The sequence below is a fragment of the Ananas comosus genome, linkage group 23, assembly GCF_001540865.1.
Source record: "Ananas comosus cultivar F153 linkage group 23, ASM154086v1, whole genome shotgun sequence".
Classification (NCBI taxonomy): domain Eukaryota; kingdom Viridiplantae; phylum Streptophyta; class Magnoliopsida; order Poales; family Bromeliaceae; genus Ananas; species Ananas comosus.
Genome location: NC_033643.1, coordinates 7071241 through 7095344, shown reverse-complemented (window position 1 = coordinate 7095344; position 24104 = coordinate 7071241). Strand labels below are relative to the sequence as shown.

The following is a 24104-nucleotide window of genomic DNA, read 5'->3' as shown; positions in this document are numbered from 1 at the left end:
AAGCATTCTAGTAAGGTTTCTAGACCTTTGGAACCAATCCTAGGGCTCCTAACACAACTTCCAAGGGTTCACCATGAGAGCACCTTGAGCTCTCATGGATACCATGGCATTCATGGCTCAAAAGAGCCTCTAAAGCTCCTAGGGAGCACAAAGCTCCAATTCTCCAAACTAAAACCCAAACCCTAGAGAAAAACCTCACAAAACTTACCTCTAGTCCAAGCTCCACTGTAATATACTGAACTTTTGCAAATTGCGGAGTTCGAGTGTGTGGAATGAAATGTGGAACTATCCTACATATTCTATCAATAAAAGAATGCGAAGCACCAGTATCAAACAATGCACGAACACGAATATCATATAGCATAATGATACCTGCTACGACCTCCTCTGCTGCTGCGGCCTCCTCTGTCTGGGCGGCATACATACGTCCACTCGAACCCTGCCGAGGACTCTCAGACTGCCGCGGTCCCGGTGGTTGTCTGTACTGAGAGGGTGCCGTCGGGGTCCCCTGGCTCGGAGCTGAAGATGTAGGTGCAGAAGCTGACGAGGGTGCAGGCAAAGAACCTCTCGGGCACTCTGAACGAAAGTGGCCCTCTTGACCGCAGAGAAAACACCTGCCCCCATGTTGTGGACACTGTGGCGGTACGTGAGGCCCACCATAGATAACACAACGCGGCTGTGGACGACGCTCGGGTGCTCCACGGCGTGCTGACGAACCTCGACCCCTCGACTGTCCTGACTGTCCCCTCGGATACTTAGGTGGTTTCCTGAAGGATTGCTGACTACTGCTATCAGCTACTGGTCTCTTTCCTTTGCCTTGATCCACAACGTCTCTTTCCTTCATGATTTCTACCCCTTTCTCAACAATCAAGGCCCGGTTCACCACATCTCTGTAAGTCGCGAGGTTTGACGCCTGGACTAATCTGAAAATCACAGGCCGCAAACCCACCTCAAAGATATGAGCCTTGCCCTCATCATCGCGAACCACAAAAGGAACGCAGTGCAGTAATCGAGAGAACTCTCGCTAATACTCTGCCACTGTCCTGTCCCCCTGCCTCAGATTTCTCAGATCCCTTTCCATCTGTCTCTTAACACTCTGAGGAAAGTAAGTCGTCAACAACAATTCCTTGAACCTGTTCCATATGATAGCAGACAAATCAGTACGGGGATCCTCACGAATGTCCACTCACCACCGGTAAGCCTCGCCGTCAAGGTGGTGCGTCGCAAACCAAACTCGATACCGCTCCTCGACGAAAGTATCATAAAATAGTTTCTCCATATGCATTAGCCATTTCTCGACTACCCAGTGATCTGCTTTCTCCCCGTCAAAGATACGAGGGTTGCAACGACGAAATTCATTCAGTTGTTCCATCATTCGCTCTCGCTCCTCAACCCCCACCATCTCAGGCAACACTGTCCCTGTCGCAGCCACATGTACGGGTGGTAGTACAACTGTCTCCTGTCGGGGCCCTACCCCTGGAGCTACTGGGGGTATGTCGGGTACAGGTGACTGTGCTCCCACTGTCGCATCCCTGTCTGGTACCGTAGGTATAGGATCAGGAATCCCTCTGTCAGTCGTCTGTCGCAGTAACAGATCCTCTAACCTCTTCATCCTGTCCTCTTGTCGCCGCGCGGCATCCATCTGCTGTCGCGCTGCCGATGCCTGCTGTGTCACTAGCTGAGTCAACACTGTGAGCTGTTCCTGTAACTCCCTGACCTCACTGGACCCCGAAGTGACGGAAGTCTCCACTTTTTTTGCAGCGGCCGCCTCAGTCGCCCCGGCGGTTTCAGAACGAGTCGTAGGCATCTTAAGCTGCAGCACAAAAACAAACATAAATTAAGAAAACCTATACTATTGAACCTTTACTTCAGATATAAACTAGCAAATCAGGCGAAAGTAATGAAATGTAATGCGCACTAACTTCCGATGTCACGTTGTCGGCCGCCAACGTGGCCCTCTGCAAAGTTAGTAATTGCACATTCCGATCAAACTCCTACCATTCGGAGTTTATAATTTACCCAATCGAAGTACTTTCGCTAACAACAACCTCAACTAGACCTCGTCTCTCACGAGCCTATTCTTATAGTCCAACCAGCCTAAGGTTTGCTAGGTCTACTAAGACTCAANATCAAATTGCCTAAGTGTCATCAAGGGGCACTAGGCGTAGCAAATGTTGAAACTTCACATTGTGACTTAAACTAGATCTTCGGGATGCTAGTGACTACACCATGTTAGAGACATGAGGGTTGGATACTTGAGACTTGGACTATGCTTGCTTGCCATTTGTGCTCATTCGCACATGCTTGTGAGGGTCGCTCCCTACAAGCCGGCACTCCGGAGTTAGCCTACGCGACTTTTGTTCGCTCGTGCGGTATTGAGAAGCCTACGGGGTCGAGTGGGACAGACACATTCCAAGAGTAGGAATGTCGGGCTACCACAGGCACTTAGGCGGCACAAGCTGGACTACCTTTGGTAGGTCCTTGATTGGAAATGGAAATCGATACGGGGTCGAGATTGGTTAATCACTACTAGATAGGTTTAGTAGTTGGATTACATTTATATGTTTTTTTTGCATAGTGTTGAGACATGTAGTATATTTGATAGTCTCTTGTTGCATTAGAGCATACTTGGTTGCCATGATAGAGCTTATGCATCATGCATTGATAAGGGTTATTGACATTAGACTAGTGCCATTGGACGTAATTGTAAGGATAGAATAGATGTACATTTTGGTTTACATCACGCTTTCTTTCAGCAGTTCATTTACATGCTCCTTATTGCTTATTATTATTATCGTTGCTTACCTTTGTTTTTGGGGCCTAGTGGAGCAGGAGCTGAGGTCAGTAATTGCCCACTGGGAACTATAGCTTATAGTTCTCACGCCCTCTTTTTCTCGATGTTTTCAGAGCCTTCCACTCAGGGCGAGGCTAGGGACCGCGGGAAGGGAGTTGCTTCGAGCTAGCTTCCTTTGAGGACGATTCGCTAGGTGGTCTACCTCTCGTTGTGTTTTACTTTGGAGAGGTTGAGAGTTCTACCAGTGTATTAGAGACCACCGTTTTTATACTTTTGAGACAGATATTGTACTACTTATGATTTCTTTATTGTCTAGCTTTGCTTGCTCTGATATCTCTAGTTGCTAGTTATTTTATTTCTTATATTTGTTCTATCTCTTGCTTTTACTTCCGCTTTTATCGTAGACGCCTTATATGTGTAGACATATGGCGGGTCTGGGCACGCTACTGGGAGGGCCTCCGCCGGTCCCGGGGCGTGACAGCCTGAGTTAGTCCTAGTGGGAAAGTCGGTGATGTTGAGGCCGAACCCACTGGGAACTTTGTTGTAGTTCTCACCCCACTATTTCCACAGAGCCGGGACCGAGCGAGCCGGCGAGCGACCGAGGTAAAGGTATCGCGCCTTAGTTAGAGGCCACCAAAGTTGGGGTACATTTTGTTAGTAGACACCCTTTTATCATCTTTTGTACTTGATGATTAGTGATGTAAAGAAAGAATGTAAAGCTTATTTTGAGGTAAATATGATGTAAGAAAGAAATGATGAAATGATGTAATGAATGTAAGAATTCGATAAATTACTAGATGAATGCAATGTATATGATCAAAAATGAATCATAGTACAAGTGAATGTTTAGTTTCCTTTTTCTTTCACTAATGGCTATTGCTTACCCTCGTGTAAGCCGTTTGTGTATGCTTCCGCTAGTGCTTTTCTCTATTGATGAAAATGTACATGTGATGAGCCTTGGGCGGGTAGGGGAAACTCTGTCCGTTCGGCGTCTGTTTGACGTGCTCGGGTCGGGCCAAATCGGTGTCGGTCCCGGGGCGTGACACGGATATTCAGAGAGCTACGGCAAAAGATATCAGATTTCAAGCTGCCTGGAGTGAATAGTTTTTTGGGGTGTAATTATAAATGAAGCAATTTGCTTCTTCTCCCTCAGCCCGAGCAGCACCCCACCATCACACGCACGCATGGAGAGGGGGAGAGAAACCCTCCTTTCTCTCTCTAGATTCCTCTCTCATCTCTCTATATCTCTCGCTCAAATTCACGGCGTTGGCGTAGAAGATGCCTGCGAACGCGTTGGGAGCGACGGATCGAGCTTTCGTGCGCCCGTTGGAGCGGCGTGCTTTCGTCGCGGCATTCATATTTTTGTAAGCTATTGGGATTTTGTTTAAATCCTTCATGAATGGTATTCTAGTAGTATCTAGAGTGTTCTAAATATGTTTGCTCAATTTAATTTGGATTATTTGGAGGTTAATTGCATATTAGGGCTCCGAATGGAGTTTTCTAAAATAGTAGGGTTTGATCTCATTTGACCCTCCATAAAGCTAATTGCTAGGTAAACGAACACGTTGGCGAAGTCGGTTCAGCGATTCGTCGAGCCTACGCGAAGTTATTAAAGAAACGGACGTTTAGGCTTCGTTTCCACCTGGAGGGCCGAGGCAACATCGTAAAGTCATGAAAATAGATTTGGAGCATCGTGGCACATAACCGAAGACCTATAATTTTCGGTGCCGCGATTCGACTCACGGTTGGTGAGTATTAGCAAAATCGGGCCGAATCGGACACGGGTGCCGCAGGAGGCCGATTGCAAGTGACTACAAGCAATCGGAAAGCATTTTGAGGTGGGTTGTGTTTACCGAAGCGACTAGGTCGCCTGTATGTCTAAGATAAATGTTCATCATTGATGCATGTAGTGGTAGCTATTGATATAGAAATGCTAAGTGGATGCATATGATGTAATATAGAAATGCTAGAATGCATGTATGAATAATGCTAGTTAAAAGCATGAGGTAAATAACATTTGCATGTTAACATAAAGTAGAGAACATGCTAGTTGTAATGCATAATGATAAGTTGTAAAGAATGCTAGTTTGGATAAGTATGTTATATAAATGCTAGATATTGCATGTTAATTATCTAAAGTAAGATGCTAAAAGATTGCACATGGAGTGACACAATGTTAATGTTAGATGATGCAAGCTAACATATAGAGGTTTACGTTAATGGATATGTGCATATGGACAATCTATAGACATTAGATCTAGTGGAATTAAACCTAGAGTAATGGACATAGGTTGGAAATGGATGTTATGAACCTAGTGTGAATAAACATAGGTTGGACATGAACCTAGTGTTAAAGAACATAGGTTGGACATCAAGTGGTATTAAACCTAGTATCATGAACCTAGCAAACACTTATGGCATTTGAGCATGTGTATTTTGTATTATTCATGCATGATAGGGCTAAGTACATGTGAACCTTGGTTGCTTTCACTGACATGATTCTAACGTAGTTGAACATAGAGAAAGGTAGAACCATAATGGACATGTATGTTAGGACCCTATTATTGTGTGAATGTGAGAGTTGGACTTGGACATTAGTAAACAAAGGCGACATTGTCAATGGAGACATGATTGGCATCAAGAAAGTAGTTGTTAAACATAGTTTAACCATATTGACATTTGACCAAGTTGACATAGAGAGTGGCATGATTAAATAGGTAGGAACCTATTGTGACATTGGCATTGTGACTAGCGGCTATGTATCCTCAAGTTGAGGGTTTGATCGATACTCACGATAAGTCATGGCTCGAGGGTGGTAGCTCCCCCTCGGGCGGTGTGCTCCGGAGTTGACATCACTGGGTCGTAGCAGAATTCTCCCCAGAGGACGGTCCCGTCGGGTCGTAGCGGAATTCTCCCCGATAGTAGGGATTTGGGTTGTGAGTTATTGGGGTTAACAAATGTTAACCGGTATGATTGGGTAAAAGCCAAAGTGAACGTGAAAAAGCATGCATTATGAGCTATAGATTGGGTATCCCTGTTGAGTGGATTTTAAGGCTGAGGTGTATGTGAGACGTCCATCACCTCGAGCTTGGATGTATGCGGTATTCCGCAGATGATTTACTCGAGACCGAGTCGGGTGGTTAGCTTGGCTAAGATAGAGGAAAACCTTAGGAGCAAATAACCAATAATGTTAAGTGACAAGATGTATAAATTATGGAAAAGCTATGGATAGCATTGTAGAAAGTAAAATCATTTATTCCACTTGTATAGTTGCATGGTTTCATATTGCATATCGCAAGGCATGACATATAGTTCAATATCGGATAAATGTATAAATATCTGTTATATGTTATTGGACTAACCTGTTGCAGTACCTCATTAGACCTATTGGTTGAGCTTTTCCCTTGGATGGCCATACCTACTGGGAACCATGGAGTTGGTTCTCACCCAACGTTGATTTGGGGTGTTACAGGTTCACACGTGAGCGGCGCGGCGGCACGAGGAGAGGGCGTAACTCCGTAGTTAGCGCCCTACCACCGAGACCAGAGATAGCAGTATCCTGAGTCGGCTACTTAGGGATGTAAGAACATGAAAGAAATAAGATTGTAATAATTTGTAATAAAAGCTTGATTGCATTTGGAAGTTAAATGTAATATGTATTTGTGATGTAAAATGTATCTAGTGAATGTGAATGTTTGTAATAACAAGTAGATTATGTTTTTGGTACTTCCTTATGCAATCTTTGATTGAAATGTGTTCCTGGTTGGAACTTCGTACATTATATTGATTGCGACACCTTGGACGTACAGGGGAGACTCTGTCCGCGGTACAGAAAAAATCCTGTTCGTTCGGCGGTCTGTTGGCATGCCCGAAACCGACCAAATAGGCGGGCTCGGGGCGTGACAGTGGTAGTTCGGATTTACCTCCGAGTGACGAGTCGGATTGAGCGCTTTCGGTTCCTCTTTTTATCGTTTTGGCATTTTCTTGACAAAAAGGGGGAAATGATGATGCTGCTGCTGATGATGTGTTTAGATGATGTATTTAGATGATGATGTTTTTAGTTTTTTTTGGTTTTCTAACGATTTGGTTTCCTAATGACTTTTGACTTGACTGTATGACTATGATGTTATATTTGATCTTTTAGTAGATATTCTTGAATCTTGATTGTGTTTTGAGAATGTTTTTGCAGGAACTTTCAAGACTTCAAGACTCCATGTCTAAGTCATAGAGTTTGTATTAGGATTGTGAGAAAAATGTAATTCTTGTTATTGGATCGGTCATGCAGGAGATTGTCGTTTCGTGATTGCGATAATCTTCTTTCTTTTTATTGTTTCTGAGGTTTGTATGAGCATTGTAATATGTTTTGTCATGAAATTGCCAAAGGGAGAGATTGTTAAGGATTTTCTAGGTTGGCGAATTTCGTAAAGTCGAATGGAGTCTTGAAGAATTAAAAGCGAAATTTTTGGAAAGAAGATTCAATTTGAAGATCAAAGACTCATTCGGGAAGCTCGGCACCTCAAATATGCAAGATAGATCATTTGTGGTGAATCTAAATGTTCAAAATGTATTTAGAAGACTTAGATTGTATTAATGTTTTTAAAATAATTGAATCTGAACTTATCAGGAGTTCAGGGACCGGTCCTTGATCAGAAGGACCGGTCCCCGGAGGTCCTCGCTGCATAATAAAGCAATGCAACCGGTCCCTGAGATGAGAGACCGGTTCCTGTAGCTTGTGTTTTCAGCTACGCAACGAGGGACCGATCCCCGAGATGAGAGACCGGTTCCCGTAGGTTATGTTTTCAGCTACGCAACAAGGGACCGGTCTCCAACTGAGAGGACCGGTCCCCTAAGGACTGGTCTCCTCGAGAGGACCGAACCCTAAGGACGTCGTCAGTTTTTAAAATTGTGTTTTTGCAATCCTAGTCTACTTCTAAGTCTTCTAAATCTATAAATAAGCTATGAGGGTTACATTATGTTGTATGCTTAGAGTTTAGGCCATTTTGAAACCCTAGAAACTTGTTTTTCGAGCTTTATGATTCTATTCTTAACGCAAGTTTTGAATTGTTGTTCGTCGACTTGATTCTTAGATTTTAATTTGAATGTTCCTTTGAGAATCAAGTTGATGATTGACTAAAAGAGAATTTCTCATAGCTTATGGTTTTCTAAGTTTCAATCACTACAAATTATCATCTCTACGAGCTCCGGATGGAGGATTTGCGCAAGGATTGCGTGTGAAGGCCGTGGATTCGGTGGGCATTTCGTGGAGTCGAGGCGTGTTTGCTGCAAGGACTTGCGGCGTGATCGGTTGGAGGATTCCAAGTGATCGAGTGTCACGTCCCGCTATCGCCAGTTTGGTCGATTCGGGCCCGTACACAGACGCCGAACGAACAGCATCTCCTCTGTTCGCCCAAGGCTCAACAACAACAAGTACATGTATAAAGAAATAAACAATTCCCAGGATCACATTTCAATATACATGGCTTGCACGATGGCAAGCAACAAACACAAGTGATAGTAAAGCTAGCTAAACATGAAATTTCACTGTAATTTAAAACTTTAAACTAACTTGCATAACTGAAACATTTAGTTATTTACATGCACTTATTACATTCATTTACATGTCTCTGTACACCGAAATAGATGATACATGAACTCAAACTGGTAACCACTACAACTCGGGTGTCCACTAGCTAGGCTGCTGGCTCTTACCTCGATCCTCGGCCACAACGCTCGCACTGAAACCTGTATGGTTAGTGGTGTGAGAACTACAAGAAAGTTCCCAGTGGGTTCGGCTGCCGACCTCGCCGACTCACCCACTAGGTCTACTCAGGCATATGTAGGCAAGAAAGGTAAACAGATAGTAACCAAATATAAATGTAACTACTACAATGCCTGTACAAAGCTGAAAGAAGCAATATATATGGAAACTGTAAATAAGCATGCATGCTTTTCATTAACTTTACCCAATCTTTTGGTTAACCCACTGGTTAACAATAACTCACTGACACTATCCCAAACATCGGGGAGACGCAACCTGCACCCGACGGGACTGTCAACTGGGGGAGACGCAACCTCCTGGTCCAGTAAAGATGACTACTCCGGAGCTCATCGTTCAAGGAGGAGCGACCTCACTTGAACCAAACAAATGTGAGTATGATCTGATCCCCCTTTAGAGGATTCAACTGACAAACCTGTCATACTTTACTCGAACTAGCTCTTTATGCTAGTTGTATAACTCCAATGTCGATGCTAACCAAATCTCTAGTCATATGTCACCAAGTTCACTATTGTTATAGTCCATGCATTCATAGGGTTCTATGTCCACATTCTATGTTCATATGTTCTTACTATCAATAAGAAATCACACGTTCAATATCACTTGCATAATACCAATGCCCATACCCTATAATGCATGAAAACAGAAGTAAATATGCTCAATGAATAGCATAGACATAAAAGGTGATTCAAAGACTTCAGATAGCACCACCCACCTGCAGTGGTGTCAACAACTAGAGTCCACGTCTCGAAGTGAATCCGCAAAGGTATCACGCGACTCAATGCAACTGGAGCCGAATTGGCTTCTAATGCAATTAACGCTTCGCCGACCTGTCGGAATGTCAATTTAGACTTTTGTACAAGTTTAACTTTCATTTATGAAGTAATAAAAGAGGTTAAACTAGGGTCAAATTCTCATATTTTACAAGTTAGCATTTCGACTCCACCTTGTCTATATAGTATCAACGTATACATATACATAGTATAAGATTGGTTTTATAAGCTCATGATACATAGAAACTTCGATACTTGAGAAGTCCCTTACTTAGCATTCCCTTACAGCAAGTATCCTTATTCTACTTCAGAAATTAAGGTTAACTTATTCCAAATTTCATCCCCAACATCCTGCCATATACATTCATTTGTACATCATACATATATGCAGTTTTCAGCATATATATGCAAATTTCAGCATATATATGTAGCTTTCAGCATAATTAAGGTCCCTGTAGGCTAATTTATCCATGATTTAACCTCAATTCATTGCGTCCTTGACCTATTTTCAGCTCACATTAAAATTTGCATCATGCTGAATTCTGCACTATGCTGAAATTTTCAGCACTAATACTTCCCTTTCAACATTATATAAGTATTTACTTAAAGTAACTTTCATAATACTTAAAATTTCAGCTCACTATTAATTTCAGCATCATGCTGAAATCTGACTTCATGCTTAATTTTCAGCATTGCACTACCTCTTTAAGCAGCTACTTAATCAATTTAATTTCAGCTTTATTAATCACTAATTCTTGCTGAAATTTGCTTTTGTCTCATTCTTTTTCAGCTCATTCAAACCTGCAGTAACTATAAGTGACCTTACTTTATCTCAGTTACCCATTGGATTCTCAATTAGCATTCTCTATACTAGCTAATTCAATTTCAAACAAAGTGAAATCAGAATCACCTTAATTTGCTGCCCAATTAGTTTGTTTTCAGCTCACATTAAACCTCGCACAAGATTGAATTCTGGATCAAGCTAACATTTCAGCATTTATTCCTTTCCTCTCAACATCTCATTCCAAAGCTTCAATGTGAGTGTTCAGAAGTTCACACAGCAGCAGCCACCACACCTGATCTCTTAAGCAGCAGCTCCACAATGGCAACCTGCTGCTCAACCACCAAGTCAACCTTATTTAGTTTCTTCAATATCTAAGTCTTCTCAGCTGAAGCTATCACTTAGTCCCTCTGCTGCATTCCAAGACCCACTCTCAATTAACCACTATTCCTGCATTAACTTTAATTGCTTAGAATCACTTTCAAGGCAGTTAATCACAATTAATCAGGAATTAGCATCCATTTACCCGAGTTTAAACTTCTTCAAAGTTTTCTTCTCAGCTACACTTGCTACACAATAGCACTAGCCCTTTCAGCTCCAATGCTGAAATTTCAGCAATATAATTTCATATAGGTCTCATTGCCGTAGCGATTCATTAACTAGAACCCATAATAACTAAATTACCTTAATTAGCCGCTGACTTAACTTGCTTACTGCTTCAAATGGTCTATTCCTGCAATCCTGCAGCATCAACAACAGGAATACTCTTATTCCTTCAGCTGTCCTCTTTACTCGGGCAGCACCACAACATCAGCATCCCAGCTGTCAAAAATCATCACTCGAAGGCTCAGTTATCAACGTGAATCACAATTATCAATCCGATTTAATCAGAGAGAGGTATTACTCTTACCAAAAATCGAAGTTTCCTTGCTTCAAAGTCTTTTCCCTGCTGATTTCTTGCTCAGTCACTCAATCCGATCAAACTTCTCGAAGCTATCAATTCAAACAGCAGGAAACCCTTAAATTGCCCAACTCTAAGGCAACTAATTTAACAATAATCCAATACTAGAAATATCTTACCTTAATTAGATATTTCTTTTTCTTTCTCTTTCTTTCTTTCTTTTCCCTGCAGCTGAGCTGCTACTGCTGTTATTGATGCTGCTGCTGCTGCTGCTGTTTTCAGCAGCAGGGAAAAGGGCTGCTGCTGCTGTTTTCAGCAGCAGGAAAAGAGGGCTGAGGGGGAGAAAAATAAATCCTCACCTTTTTCTTCTACTTCTTCTTGTTCTTCTTCTTCTCTCTTTCCCTCTCTCTTTTCTCTTTCTCTCTCTCTCTACGTATGGAAGGGAAGGGCAGAGGATAAGGATGGCTGAGGTCTCCTGCTGGTTAGTGGAATTCCACTAACTATGCATAATTACCATAATGCCCCTCGACTTATTCCGTTTAGTCGCACGGATTAGATACCTTTCGCAGGCCCTTCCAAAAGTCCGATTGAGCTCAAATTTGACAGGCATGTTCGGTTTTACTTAACTAGTCCAAAGAAATTTTAACATTTCAGTTCCGACCCCATTTGGTCACTGCGAACTGTACCGAACTGAAATCTTGATCGGATAGCTTCCGGACTCAATTTCTCTCTCTACGAGTGTCAGAATAATCTAAAACTTTAAATCTAGCCTCATGAACATAGTCCTGACATCTCCGCCAATTTTCATAATTTTCTGACACTGTACATTTTCTGCTAATTTCTCAGTCCCGTTCTTTACAGAAAATTCCAATTCTTCTGTTTTCGCTCCGATTCCACTCAAACACTTCCAAAACATACCAAGGGACTTTCACAAGCTACCAATTTAATTTGGAAGCAATTCCTTTTCATTTTGACATCATATGGCTTAACTTGACCAAATCGACTAAAATTTCAGCTTTCGAGTTGTAATGACAATTGGAGTTCTTTAGCCACTCCAATTCCATTCTTATCTATTCTCACACTTCCAAAATGTGCCAAGGACTGATCTCAGGCTTCTAATTAAGTTTAGGAATCCTTAATTTCCATTTTAGCATTATTGCGACCCCTTGATCACAATTAACTTAAGCTGAATTTCCAATGCATTACAATCTCCCCTCCTTAAATAGTTTCGTCCTCGAAACTTAATTTCATACCTCAATTCTTCCTGATCAAATAGATGAGGGTAAGATTCGCGTATCGCTTTCCTCTATCGAGGACTAAGCTTTTCTCGAACACCAAATCTCTTTATCCCGCGCATTGGCGACACTTTCAATAATACTCGATTGCTAGCTGCAAATTCCAAGTTCTTTCAGCTCTATTTGCATAACTCTGCTGCCGTGACTGGGCCGTTAACAATCTCTGGCGGACTAGGCATACCTTTTCCTCCGCTTCTTGGAGTACATTAGGATCAAATACAATCCTTTCTCAATACTTAATATTGCAATTCTGTCATAGGTTCCGCTTTAACTTAATCCACATTTCATACATATTTCCAAACTGGTTTCAATACTTACCAATATACAAAATTATACCATTCTGTGTTCTTTCCAAATGATTACTACAAGGTCTTCCAATTCCAATGGCAATGGAAGTCAATCATTCAATGACTTACTCTTCTCCGATGTCATTTATCATCAAAACTTCTTTGTTTTGATTACTTTCTCACTGAAGTGATATATCCGGAAATCGGCACTCTTTTCATGTAATCAACAGCTACTCACACAAACTGCTTATCAAGCCCGTGTTGTAATCAACTATCATCAATAGTTGACCACCATTTAATACCACTAAGTATCATTTTTTCCTCATAAATCAATGATTACCCGCATCATCATCTTAACATGTCCCTGTCATCATTCTTATCATCAATAGATGATAATCAATTCACAACAATAACATCCTCTTATTTCAAAGAATATTGCTATCTGTTTTACTCATGATGGGAATCATTCCTGTATGATTCGTACTCAAAATACATAAGCCACCTTGGTTCATATATAAACTTGTCAGATAACATTCGCTATTCTCATCATTCTTTGGTGGAGTCTACTTTGATTCCTCAACTGGCATCGCTATCTGCGATATCACAATACACCACTCAATTGTGAGTGTTCCATCGCCCACAAATTTCCACTTTTCAACGAAGGGTTCATTCTAACATCTCTACACTCTAATGATCTGAAGACATAATCCTCCAACATTTCACGTGGCTTCCACTACACACTAATCTCAAAGGAAACCTTTGACTTTTCCGGCCACGTTCACAATATATCAATCTCTTGCCACGAGTTTCCACGAACACCTCGTTCGTGCTTCTAATCTCAATTTCTCATCGACGCCTAACTCGGCGGTTCAAAATAGGCAACTAATAGGACCGAGCCTCCGCTCCTAAGGTCACTATCCTCAATTCCACCTTACATAAGGTTTCTCGCTCGCAAGCGTAGACCCAATCATCATCGGGCGATATTCTTATTGAAGAATTCACACTCACTCTAACCGGAGCAACCGCGACTCCAACCCACGTCAAGTCCTCGGGTTGGGTCGCTACACTCCGTATCCTCGATCTCACGATCTAACACGTGGCATTCCACGTACTCGGGTCCAAGCTCGGACTACCGTCCTGACCAAATCTCTGCCCTACCCGTAGGTACCAGGCCGCTGCCTCTCGCAGCTGACTGCGCCTGCCCAATGGACCCAGGCTCCACAGTCCACAAAAGGTCCAGGCACGGGTCGTCACCAAGCACTACCCGCCGTCGTCCTACACGACATGCTCTACAGAGCTACAAGTACCACTATCGGCTCCTAAGCACCTGCGAGCCACCAGCCCCGCGAGTGATCCTTGGCACGCTTCACACTTAGCAACGCTCCAGTGCTACTGCCAACACACTCTCCTGGCTTAATCATAATTCACATTCTACCGACAGCTATACTCAAGCGTCTTACACTATCGTGTCTCTCGCCAGACATCTCACGCTAGGCAATTCAGCCTATGCCTCGAATACGCAANTTCTAATTAAGTTTAGGAATCCTTAATTTCCATTTTAGCATTATTGCGACCCCTTGATCACAATTAACTTAAGCTGAATTTCCAATGCATTACAACTAAGACACAACTCTAGGCTCTGATACCACTATACTCTGTCACGCCCGGGTACCAGCGGAAGCATATCCGGTACGTGCACAGACCTGCCATACACCTGCAGTATATAAGGCGTCTACAAAGCAAATCGACAGGAAGTAGAACATAGAAAATCCTATCCTGATATCAGAGCAAAGTACAAGTCGATATACTATAAGCAAAAGAACAAAAGAAAATACAATCCAAAATCTCGTCAGAAGAGAAGTATCACAACTGTAGTTCTCGGTCCAAATCGTACATATACATCACGGGTATACAAAAAGTAGATACAATGGTAGTCTCTCTATACATAGGGACATCACCCTCGGCCGTAGCCCGAGTAGCAAGGTGATCGACTAGCATACTCCTAGCAATGTCTAGCTAGACGCGACTCCCTTGCCACGATCCCTAGCCTTTCCTGTAGATGGCTCTGTAAAAACAACCACCAAAAGGGGGTGAGAACTATTAACAATAGTTCCAGTGGGTAAGCCACCAGCCTCGGCGAATTACACCACTAGGCTCATGATGTACTAAATACAAATAAAAGCAATAATTTTGCATGATATATATTTGCAATGCTAACAGGTAACAAGCATGTAAGCAACATGTAATGATACATTCTACAGTAATGAATCAACTGAATGCATAAAGCTTAGCACTTACTGTAAGTATGAATACAAAGGCAGTTTGCCGAGTTGCATTGCATTCATTTAGTACCTCCTTTGCATCCGGGATGAGTGATCGTGCCCGACCATACCCTAGATGTTCGTGAGTTTTGCCCTCGCTGCCCAGTTCGGGTAGGCGATTGGATTATGCCAGTAGACTTATTAGCACTACACAAATTAGGAGAGTTTGATGTAGTATTGGGTATGGACTGGTTAACACAGTATTATGCCACTATTGATTGCACGAACAGAACGGTGACCTTTAGGGAACCGGGTCAGCAAGAGTTTGTTTACAAGGGGTGTCGGAGTTCGTTGTTCGCAATGACTATTAGCTCTTCGCGAGCGCGACAGTTGATTCGGAGAGGGTGTGTAGCCTATTTGGCTAGTATTTCTGTGAGTGATGGTGAAGCCGTCAAGATTGAAGATATCCCAGTTGTGCGAGACTTCGGGGCTGTGTTTCCAGCTGAGTTACCGGGTATGCCACCTGATAGGGAGGTTGAATTTGTAATAGATCTGGTCCCTGGGACTACCCCTATCTCGAAAGCACCCTGTAGGATGGCACCCGCTGAGTTGAAAGAGCTGAAGGCACAATTGCAAGATTTACTGGATAAGGGTTTTATTCGACCGAGTGTATCTCCTCGGGGAGCCCCGGTATTATTTGTTAAGAAGAAATATGGATCTCTTCGATTGTGTGTGGATTATTGAGAAATTAACAAAGTCACAATCAAGAATAAGTATCCATTACCCCGAATCGACGATTTTTTTGATCAATTGCAAGGATCGGAAGTGTATTCCAAGATTGATTTGCAATCAGGTTATCATCAGCTTAAGATCAAGCCTGAAGATGTTTCTAAGACTGCTTTTAGGACACGGTATGGGCATTATGAATTTACAGTGATGCCATTTGGACTGACAAATGCCCCAGCAGCCTTTATGGATTTAATGAACCGTGTCTTTAAGCCCTACTTGGACAGGTTTGTGGTCGTATTTATTGACGATATCTTGATTTATTATCGGAGTGACGAGGAGCATGAAAACCATTTGAGAGTGGTGTTGTAAGTACTTCGAGAAAAGAAACTGTTTGCAAAGTTAAAGAAATGTGAATTTTGGTTTCGAGAAGTGGCATTTCTGGGACATGTAATTTCTGAGGCTGGGATAGCTGTGGACCCAAAGAAGATTGAAGCAATTAAAGATTGGCCTAGGCCGACCAGTGTCACAGAAATTCGGAGTTTCCTTGGTTTGGCGGGATACTACCGAAGATTTGTTGAAGGGTTTGCAAAGATGTCTACTCCTCTCACTCGACTGACTCATAAAGGAGTTAAATTCCTACGGAATGAAGGCTGCGAAAGAAGCTTCCAAGAGCTGAAGGAACGATTGACCACCGCCCCGATTCTAGCACTGCCTGTCACTGGAATGGATTATGTGATTTACAGCGATGCGTCGCTAAATAGATTAGGGTGTGTTTTCATGCAGCATGGCAGAGATTTTGGATTGTATTTTCTTTTGTTCTTTTGCTTATAGTATATCGACTTGTACTTTGCTCTGATATTAGGATAGGATTTTCTATGTTCTACTTCCTGTCGATTTGCTTTGTAGACGCCTTATATACTGCAGGTGTATGGCGGGTCTGTGCACGTACCAGATATGCTTCCGCTGGTACCCGGGCGTGACATCCACCAAGATTCTTCTTGTTGGAGAGCTCCTAGAACCTCCAAAGCACCAAATCCACCTTCTTCTCCAAGTTCTTCTTCTTCTTCTCCAAGCTCTAGAGGGGTTCTAGAGAGAGAAAGAGAGAAAATGAGAGAGGATGAGAGAAATGGCTGTGGAAGAGAGGGGTTCAGCCATATATAGTGTTGTGACAATTGCATTTAAGCCCCTCCACTTGTTTCCCCGTGATCTGCCCAGACTGGGCATTCTTCGCCTTCGGGGACCGGTCTCCCCGACCAGGGACCGGTTCCCGAACGTTGGGTTTCCAGGACTTAGCCGATTTTCTGGCTTTTTCGGCTGCTGCCCGACAGGGGACCGGTCTTTCCTTCAGGGACCGGTCTCCCGAGGACCGGTCTCACCACCAGGGACCGGATGCCTCAGGATTTCCTGGCAGGCTACGCGTACAGGGACCGGTCTCTCCTTCAGGGACCGGTCCCCGAGAGCACAAAATCTAGGACTTAGCCAGATTTTAAAATCTCACTCTCTCGGGTCCCTTTGCACCATATATAGGCTCCAATGCACTTAGGGCCTATACTCACTCATTCCACTCCGCGTTCCACTCATTTCGACGGAACTCGGCACGATTTACGAGGGATATGGCATGTTACACGAGGGATCTTCGCCGGGCACTCTCACTCGTGGTGTTTACACTCCGGAGTACACCGCTTGTGGAGGAGCGGCGACCTCCCACATGCCGGAACCAATACATGTGAGTATGATCCCATCCTCAATTTGAGGAGGTATAGCCAAACCTGTCTCATGCCTCAATATCTCAATGCTAATGATAGGTTCTACCATATCATATATACCACCAATATGAGCCACAATGGTCCTGATGCCATAATACACATAATGTCACTCCGGTTAAACCTTGTTTAACTATTTTCATTTCAATACCAATCGAGTCACTATAGTCAATATCACCGTTATTTACTATGGTCATAGTCTTTTCTCACATTCACATGCATATAGGGTTATTTGTTTCCTTTGTTCACATAGTTCTATTTCACTCACAATAATCTTAAGCAGATAATTAATGCAATCAACATATACCATTCATTGTCCTACATGCAAGAATGCTATAATACCAATATGCTCAAAAGAAGTGACATAGACATAAAAAGAGATTCGGTGTTTTCGGATAGCACCCCCCACCTTTGTGTGATACTAGGATGCCGTGGTTCTGTTTTCACGATTTTTTGACACTTTCGCCGCGAGCTGCGGCAATCTGTACCAATTCGGTTTTTTTTTTTTTTTTTCAATATCTTCACGCACGCTCGTCGTATCGCTGAACCGAGCGCACCGATGCGTTCGTTGACCTTCAATTAGGTTAGAATGAGATCAATCCCAAGCTTCGACCTCATTTTTACAAAACCCCAAATTTGGGTCCCTCAACAATGTCATCTTCTCCAATCAAGCCCCTAGCTTGATTACTCATGGAGGAAAACCACCATAGAGATCTCTAAATGCTTCAACTAGAAACAAAAACCCAAAACCTAACTTAAAATCACAAGAACTCACCTTTGGAGTCCAAAACTTTCCTTCAAAGCCATGCTCTAGCTTGCTCTACACCTTGGAGAACTTCTTCTCCAAGCTTTTCTCCTTCATGCCCTCCTTGGTCCAAGCCCTAGAGAGAGAGGGAGAGGGAGAGGAGAGGTTTTTAGAGAGAGAGAGGGAGAAGCTTTGTGTTTGGGTGAGAAATGAGCCCTAACACAAGCTTTCTCACATACATACATCTATCTCATGTCACTTTTGCACATAAGCCCCTCGCATTTTCATTTTTGCAAACAGTCCTTACTGGGCAAATCCCAGGCTCGGGGATCGGTCTCTCGAGTAAGGGACCGATTCCCGAGAGCTACCCCGCAGCCTTCGCAGAAAGGGACCGGTCTCCCCCCGATGCAACCGGTCTCTCGGGATCGGTCTCTCACCACAGGGACCGGTTCCCGAGAGCTCGATTTTCAGGACTTAGCCGATTTTTCTCTCTGCTCGGCTGATACGCTTTCGGGGACTAGTCTCTTCCCCCCAGGGACCGGTCCCCGAGAGCCCAAAATCTGGAACTTAGCCAGATTTTGCAATTTCACTCTCTCGGGTCCCTTTAACATGTTTATAGGTTCCAATGCACTTTTAACCTATACCAACTCGTTCCACTCCGCGTTCCGCACATTTCGACGGAACTCGGCACGGCTTACGGGGAAGTGCTACGTTACACACTCGGTGCTCTAGATGCCTCCGGCTGACGCGACGAAGATGAGCGTCCAGCAGACATAGCCGGTGGTAACCCCGCAAGCTGTCTCAGGGTAGAAGGAACTGATGCCGTGGTCGGTGCAGACGACCCCCAACCCGGGCACTCCCGAGCCATATGCCCCGCTTGGCCGCACTTGTAACACTTTCCTTCGCGCTGCGGGCATGCCGGCGGCCGATGATCACCACCACAAATAGCACAACGAGAAGGCCTCCAACTCCTCAACTGCTGTCGGGGATACCGAGGGCGTTTCTTTGCATTCGGCTGGCCCCGGTGCCACCCGCCGCCCGCTTCTTTCCCTTGTCCCTCGACTTCGTCATAGCCTCGCGCTCCTCTCGCACGTAGGCGCTGCTATGCTCCGCCCATAGAGCTCGGTCAAAGACCTCCGCAAAGGTCGTCAGCTTGAGGATTTGCAATGCCTTATAGATCCTCGGCCTAAGTCCTCGCAAAAACCAATCGGCCCGGTCCCGGTCATCACACACAACCTCCGGGACGCAGTCGATAATGTGGGAGAACTCCTGCTCGTAGTCTGCCACGGAGCGATCTCCCTGCCTCAGCTTGCGAAACTTTTCCTGCAGTTTCCGCTTCACCGTGTCGGGAAAGTAGTTGGCGAACATCGCCCTCTTGAACTCCTCCCACATTATAGGCGAAAGATCGGGAGACCGATCCCGCCTAACTCGCTTCCCCCACACCTTCGCCGCCTTCTCGAGGCAATGTGTGGCGAGGTGCACCTTGTCCCTCTCCAAGGTATATAGATCCTCGAAGAGTGTCTCCATGGAGTCGATCCATGACTCCACTACCGCCGGTTCCACCATTCCCCCTTCGAAGATAGGTGGGTTGAACTTCTTGAATGGAATGAGAGCTACAAGCGCGCGCTCCCGCTCCGGCTCTACCATCGTACTGTCGGGATTTGAGGTTCCCGATCCGGCCGGTATTGCCGTCACTGGAATGGCCGCCGCGGCCACACCCTCATCCGCGCTCGGCACCGTAGCAGGGGGCGCAGGGTGGTCGGCCTCCACATGAGCCACCGCCGCCTGCTGTCGCTCCAAGGCCTCCTAGAGCCTCTGAATCTGCTCCCCCTGATGCCGAACTGACTCCGCTAGCTGTCGCACTACGCCAATAAGCGCGGCTATTTGATCCCTAAGCTCCCCGTCGCCACCCGCTTTGGGTTGCACGGGAGCCGCACTCGGCTCCTCGGGAATAGACCTCGTTCGCGGTCGTCCTCAAGGTGGCATTGCTTCCTGAAATGAAGCAATTCACATTAGTTACGTGACCAACATACTCGAATATACCCAATCCGGCGAAAGCAAACAAGTGTATTTATTTTCCTTCCGTGAACAGTGTCGTCGGCCGCCGATCACAACACAAGGAATAGAAAATAAATATCAATTTGAGTTAGCCTCTAAGCACATTAGAGACTTACTAACATCAACCCAATCACATGCTTTCGCTATATTTAATTCCACGTCACTCACGTTTCCTAGATTCTTAAGTCTTTCCATTCCTAAAGGTCTCTAAGTCCATCCTATACTTTCACTTTTTGGCTCTTTATGCTCTGATACCATTATATTTGTCACGCCCCGAACCCGATCCTATTTGGCCGGTTCGGACCCGTCGAACAGACGCCGAACGGACAGAGCCTCCGCTGTCCGCCCAAGGCTCAACAACAAGTACAAATAGAGTATAAGATTTGTACATGCGGAAGCAAACATAATGGCTTGCACGAGGGCAAGCAATAGCCAAAGAGAAAGTACTAGCCATGTCGTTAAACTGAGCAAATCAAATCTAATCGACCGCCATGTCGTTAAACTGAGCAAATCAAATTCAATCGACCGCCATGTTGTTAAACTGAGCAAATCAATTCAATCGACCGCCATGTCATTAAACTGAGCAAATCAATTCAATCGACCGCCATGTCATTAAACTGAGCAAATCAAATCTAATCGACCGCCATGTCGTTAAACTGAGCAAATCATTCTAATCGACCGCCATGTCGTTAAACTGAGCAACCTAAATCTAATCGACCGCCATGTCGTTAAACTGAGCAATTTAAATCCAATCGACCGCCATGTCGTTAAACTAAGCAACCTAATTTAATCGACCGTCATGTCGTTAAACTAAGTACTTTCTCTATTCATGTATACCGGGGGTATGCCCTTGGTTAAGCTATGTAACTATATAACAGATTGTGTTATAAAATTCATCTTTTATTCAATTTCAGTCTATTTTGACATTTCGAAGGTCTCTTAATCGAAAGTGCCCTAACACTTTATAGGGGTAATTAACAATAGACGCTTGCGTTTATTGGAAGCCATGAATTCACAATACTTGATAACCATATATACTTAAAAATTAATCTGAATCATGAATACTACTCCACGGGAAATCAAAAGAAGATTAACCGTGCGAGGTGCGTCGTTCGAGGTCGCAGACAAAATGGCACGCTCGGTGGGACTTGACTTTTCCTTCCATCTTTGAGATCTTTTGTAGTGTTGATAAAGGATTGATTTTCAAATTTCAAAATCTTACATTTAGAACTCTACTTGGGGGAAATAACTCGAAGTTCGAGAAACATAGAATCGTTGTAACTTTGCTCAATGGTGCTCAAGCGGGGGAAACAGTTTGGTGATGTGGCGTACGCCTATTCCTTCACTCTTGATTCATGGATGTAGTTTCGTAAACAACAGTTCTATAGGGGGCAAGAATATAGTGGTGTTGCTTCCGCATATTTCCATCACTCTCAAACAACAGATGTAATTGAGTAAAATTAGTTTCACTTCTACAAGGGGCAAGATATGATAGCATTACTATCGTTTATTCCAGCACCCTCAATTGGTTGTAGATTGAATTGAAATTGTGCACCTTCCGGGGGCAGGACTACTTCGCTATTGCGGTATGATTAATGTTCTCGTGCTTTCGGAGCTCATCATCTCTAGCCTTTCAAAAGATGTAAATTAATCAAGATCATGGCGGCATCTATTAAGCAATCTATCAAAGGCTGGGATTAAGAAAAGCAGTTGGACCAACAATGTTTGTTCACCAATTTCTAGTGAAATACATGGGACAAATTAGGCTAGTTTTTATTCCTGCCTCCAATATCTGGCAATCAAAGCTAGTTACTCTTCTTCAAAAGTATTGCTCAAAAGAAGAAGAAGAAGAAGAAGAAGAACAGAAGAAGCAACATATATATAATGCCATGATCTTTGAAAAATTGATACTTTTAAATGAGGCAAACCATCGACCTTTTCTTAAAAATAAGCCTTCCTGCAAAAAAGAAAAGGAGAAAAAAGGTGCTATTGAAATGGGGATTGGCTGCATTTCTCCAATCTAAGGGCCTCCAAAAATCTCAATAGCTCCCTCAATTAACTTGTCGTGTTTTCGATGTTGAGACGAAACAAACAAAAAAGATAAATATTGGAGAAACAGCCAGAAACTTTCATTGCCCTAAAGAAAAACAATTTGGATGAATGAGGCTTCAGGAAAGGCGAAGGCTCAACTGGGCACTTTGTTCAGATGATAAATCATTTATGATCTGAGTAATTGATTGACGACAAAGGGGTTATGATATTTTACTTAGAAGCTATCGGATGTATGCATGTGTCACGCCCGGGTACCAGCGGAAGCATATCCGGCACGTGCACAGACCCGCCATACACCTGTAGTATATAAGGCGTCTACAAAGAAAACATGTCGATAGGAGGAAAACATAGAAGGATCCTATCCTGATATCAGAGCAAGTATAAGTCTGTAATACCATGAACAGAAGAACAAAGAGTACACAACCCAAAATCTCACATCATAGAGAAATATCAAAATTACAATCCCCGATCCAAACCACATATACATCACAGGGTACACAAAATACATGTACAATGGTAGTCTCTCTATACACGGGTACATCACCCTCGGCCGTCGCACGAGTAGTAAGGTGATCACCTAGTAAAACCGCAAGCTAGGTCTAGCTAGATGCGACTCCCTTGCCGCGATCCCTAGCCTCTCCTGAAGGTGGCTCTGTAAAAGCAATAATAAAAAGGGCGTGAGAACTATTCAACAATAGTTCCCAGTAGGTAAGCCGCAAGCCTCGGTGAATTACACCACTAGGCTCATGATGTACTAAATGAAAGTAAAAGCAGTAATTGCATGATATATTTATAATGTTAACAAGTAATGAACATGTAATCAACATGTAATCATACTTTCTATAGTAATGAATCAACTGAATAATAAAAGCATAGCAATTACTGTAAGCATGATCATAAAAATGAACATAAGCATAAACGTGTAAGTAAATACTGTACACTATAACTGGTAATCAATCCTTACTATCATCTGTCATTTAGAACTTTAATTTCATTCATAAGGACCTACACAAGATAGTCCAGCTTGTGCCGCGCCTAATGGCACCTTGGTAGTATGCACTCCCCACGGCAATCCACTTCGGCACCCAATCCCGCACAGGCGAGCAATCTGTCGCATAGGCCAACTCCGAAGTGCCGGCTTGTAGGGAGCTACCCTCACAAGCGTGTGCGAATGAGCACAATGGCAAGCAAGCAAAGTCCATAGTCCAATATGTCTCAAACCTTACGTCATAGTATGCAATGTTCTCACTCTCGATCTATTGATCGGAATTCTCAATACAATGAACAATGACAATAGCTAGTATCCACTAGATTAGTAAGCACCTGAAAGTAATGCTATTTACATATGGCATTAAAAACTTTCTACTATCAAGGTACTATAAAATAGCCACAAAGAATGTCATTGTTCTCTACTTTATAGACGCATAATAATGTCACGCCCCGCGACCGCCCGCCTATTTGGCCGGGTCCGCGGTGCCGCCAACAGATCGCGAACGGACAGTGGTCCCCTGTACTGCGGACAGAGTCTCCCCTGTACGTTCAAGGCATAGCAATCAATACAATGTGCGAAGTTCCAACCAGGAACACATTTCAATCAAGATTGCATAATGGAAGGTATAAACAACAATAAACACATCCTATATTATTACATTCATTCATATTCATACATTTTTACATTCCAAATACTTATTACATTTAACTTCCAAATACAATCCGATTTAATATATTATTACAACTTGATTCTTTCATTCTTTACATCTCTAAGTAAGGCCAACTTAGGGTACCACTATCTCTGGTCTCGGGTGGTAGGGCGCTAACTATAGAGCTACGCCCTCGCCTCGCCGCGCCGCGCCGCTCACCGTGCGAACCTGTAAAAACTCCAAAACCAC

At 43.6% G+C, this 24104-nt stretch overlaps 1 long non-coding RNA gene across 3 annotated transcripts; it reads right to left on the bottom strand.

Annotated features, from left to right (window-relative positions):
* LOC109728296 lies at positions 8331-11761 on the bottom strand. 3 transcript variants are annotated; one of them, XR_002220950.1, is made up of 7 exons: positions 11205-11761; positions 11029-11117; positions 10809-10946; positions 10651-10727; positions 10254-10574; positions 9286-9400; positions 8331-8536 (listed from the first exon to the last, which is right to left on the bottom strand). It is a non-coding gene; the product is annotated as an uncharacterized LOC109728296 (long non-coding RNA). The 3 variants fall into 3 exon arrangements; XR_002220949.1 differs by having other exon boundaries at positions 11035-11117; positions 11205-11760; XR_002220951.1 differs by lacking the exon at positions 9286-9400 and having other exon boundaries at positions 11035-11117; positions 11205-11759.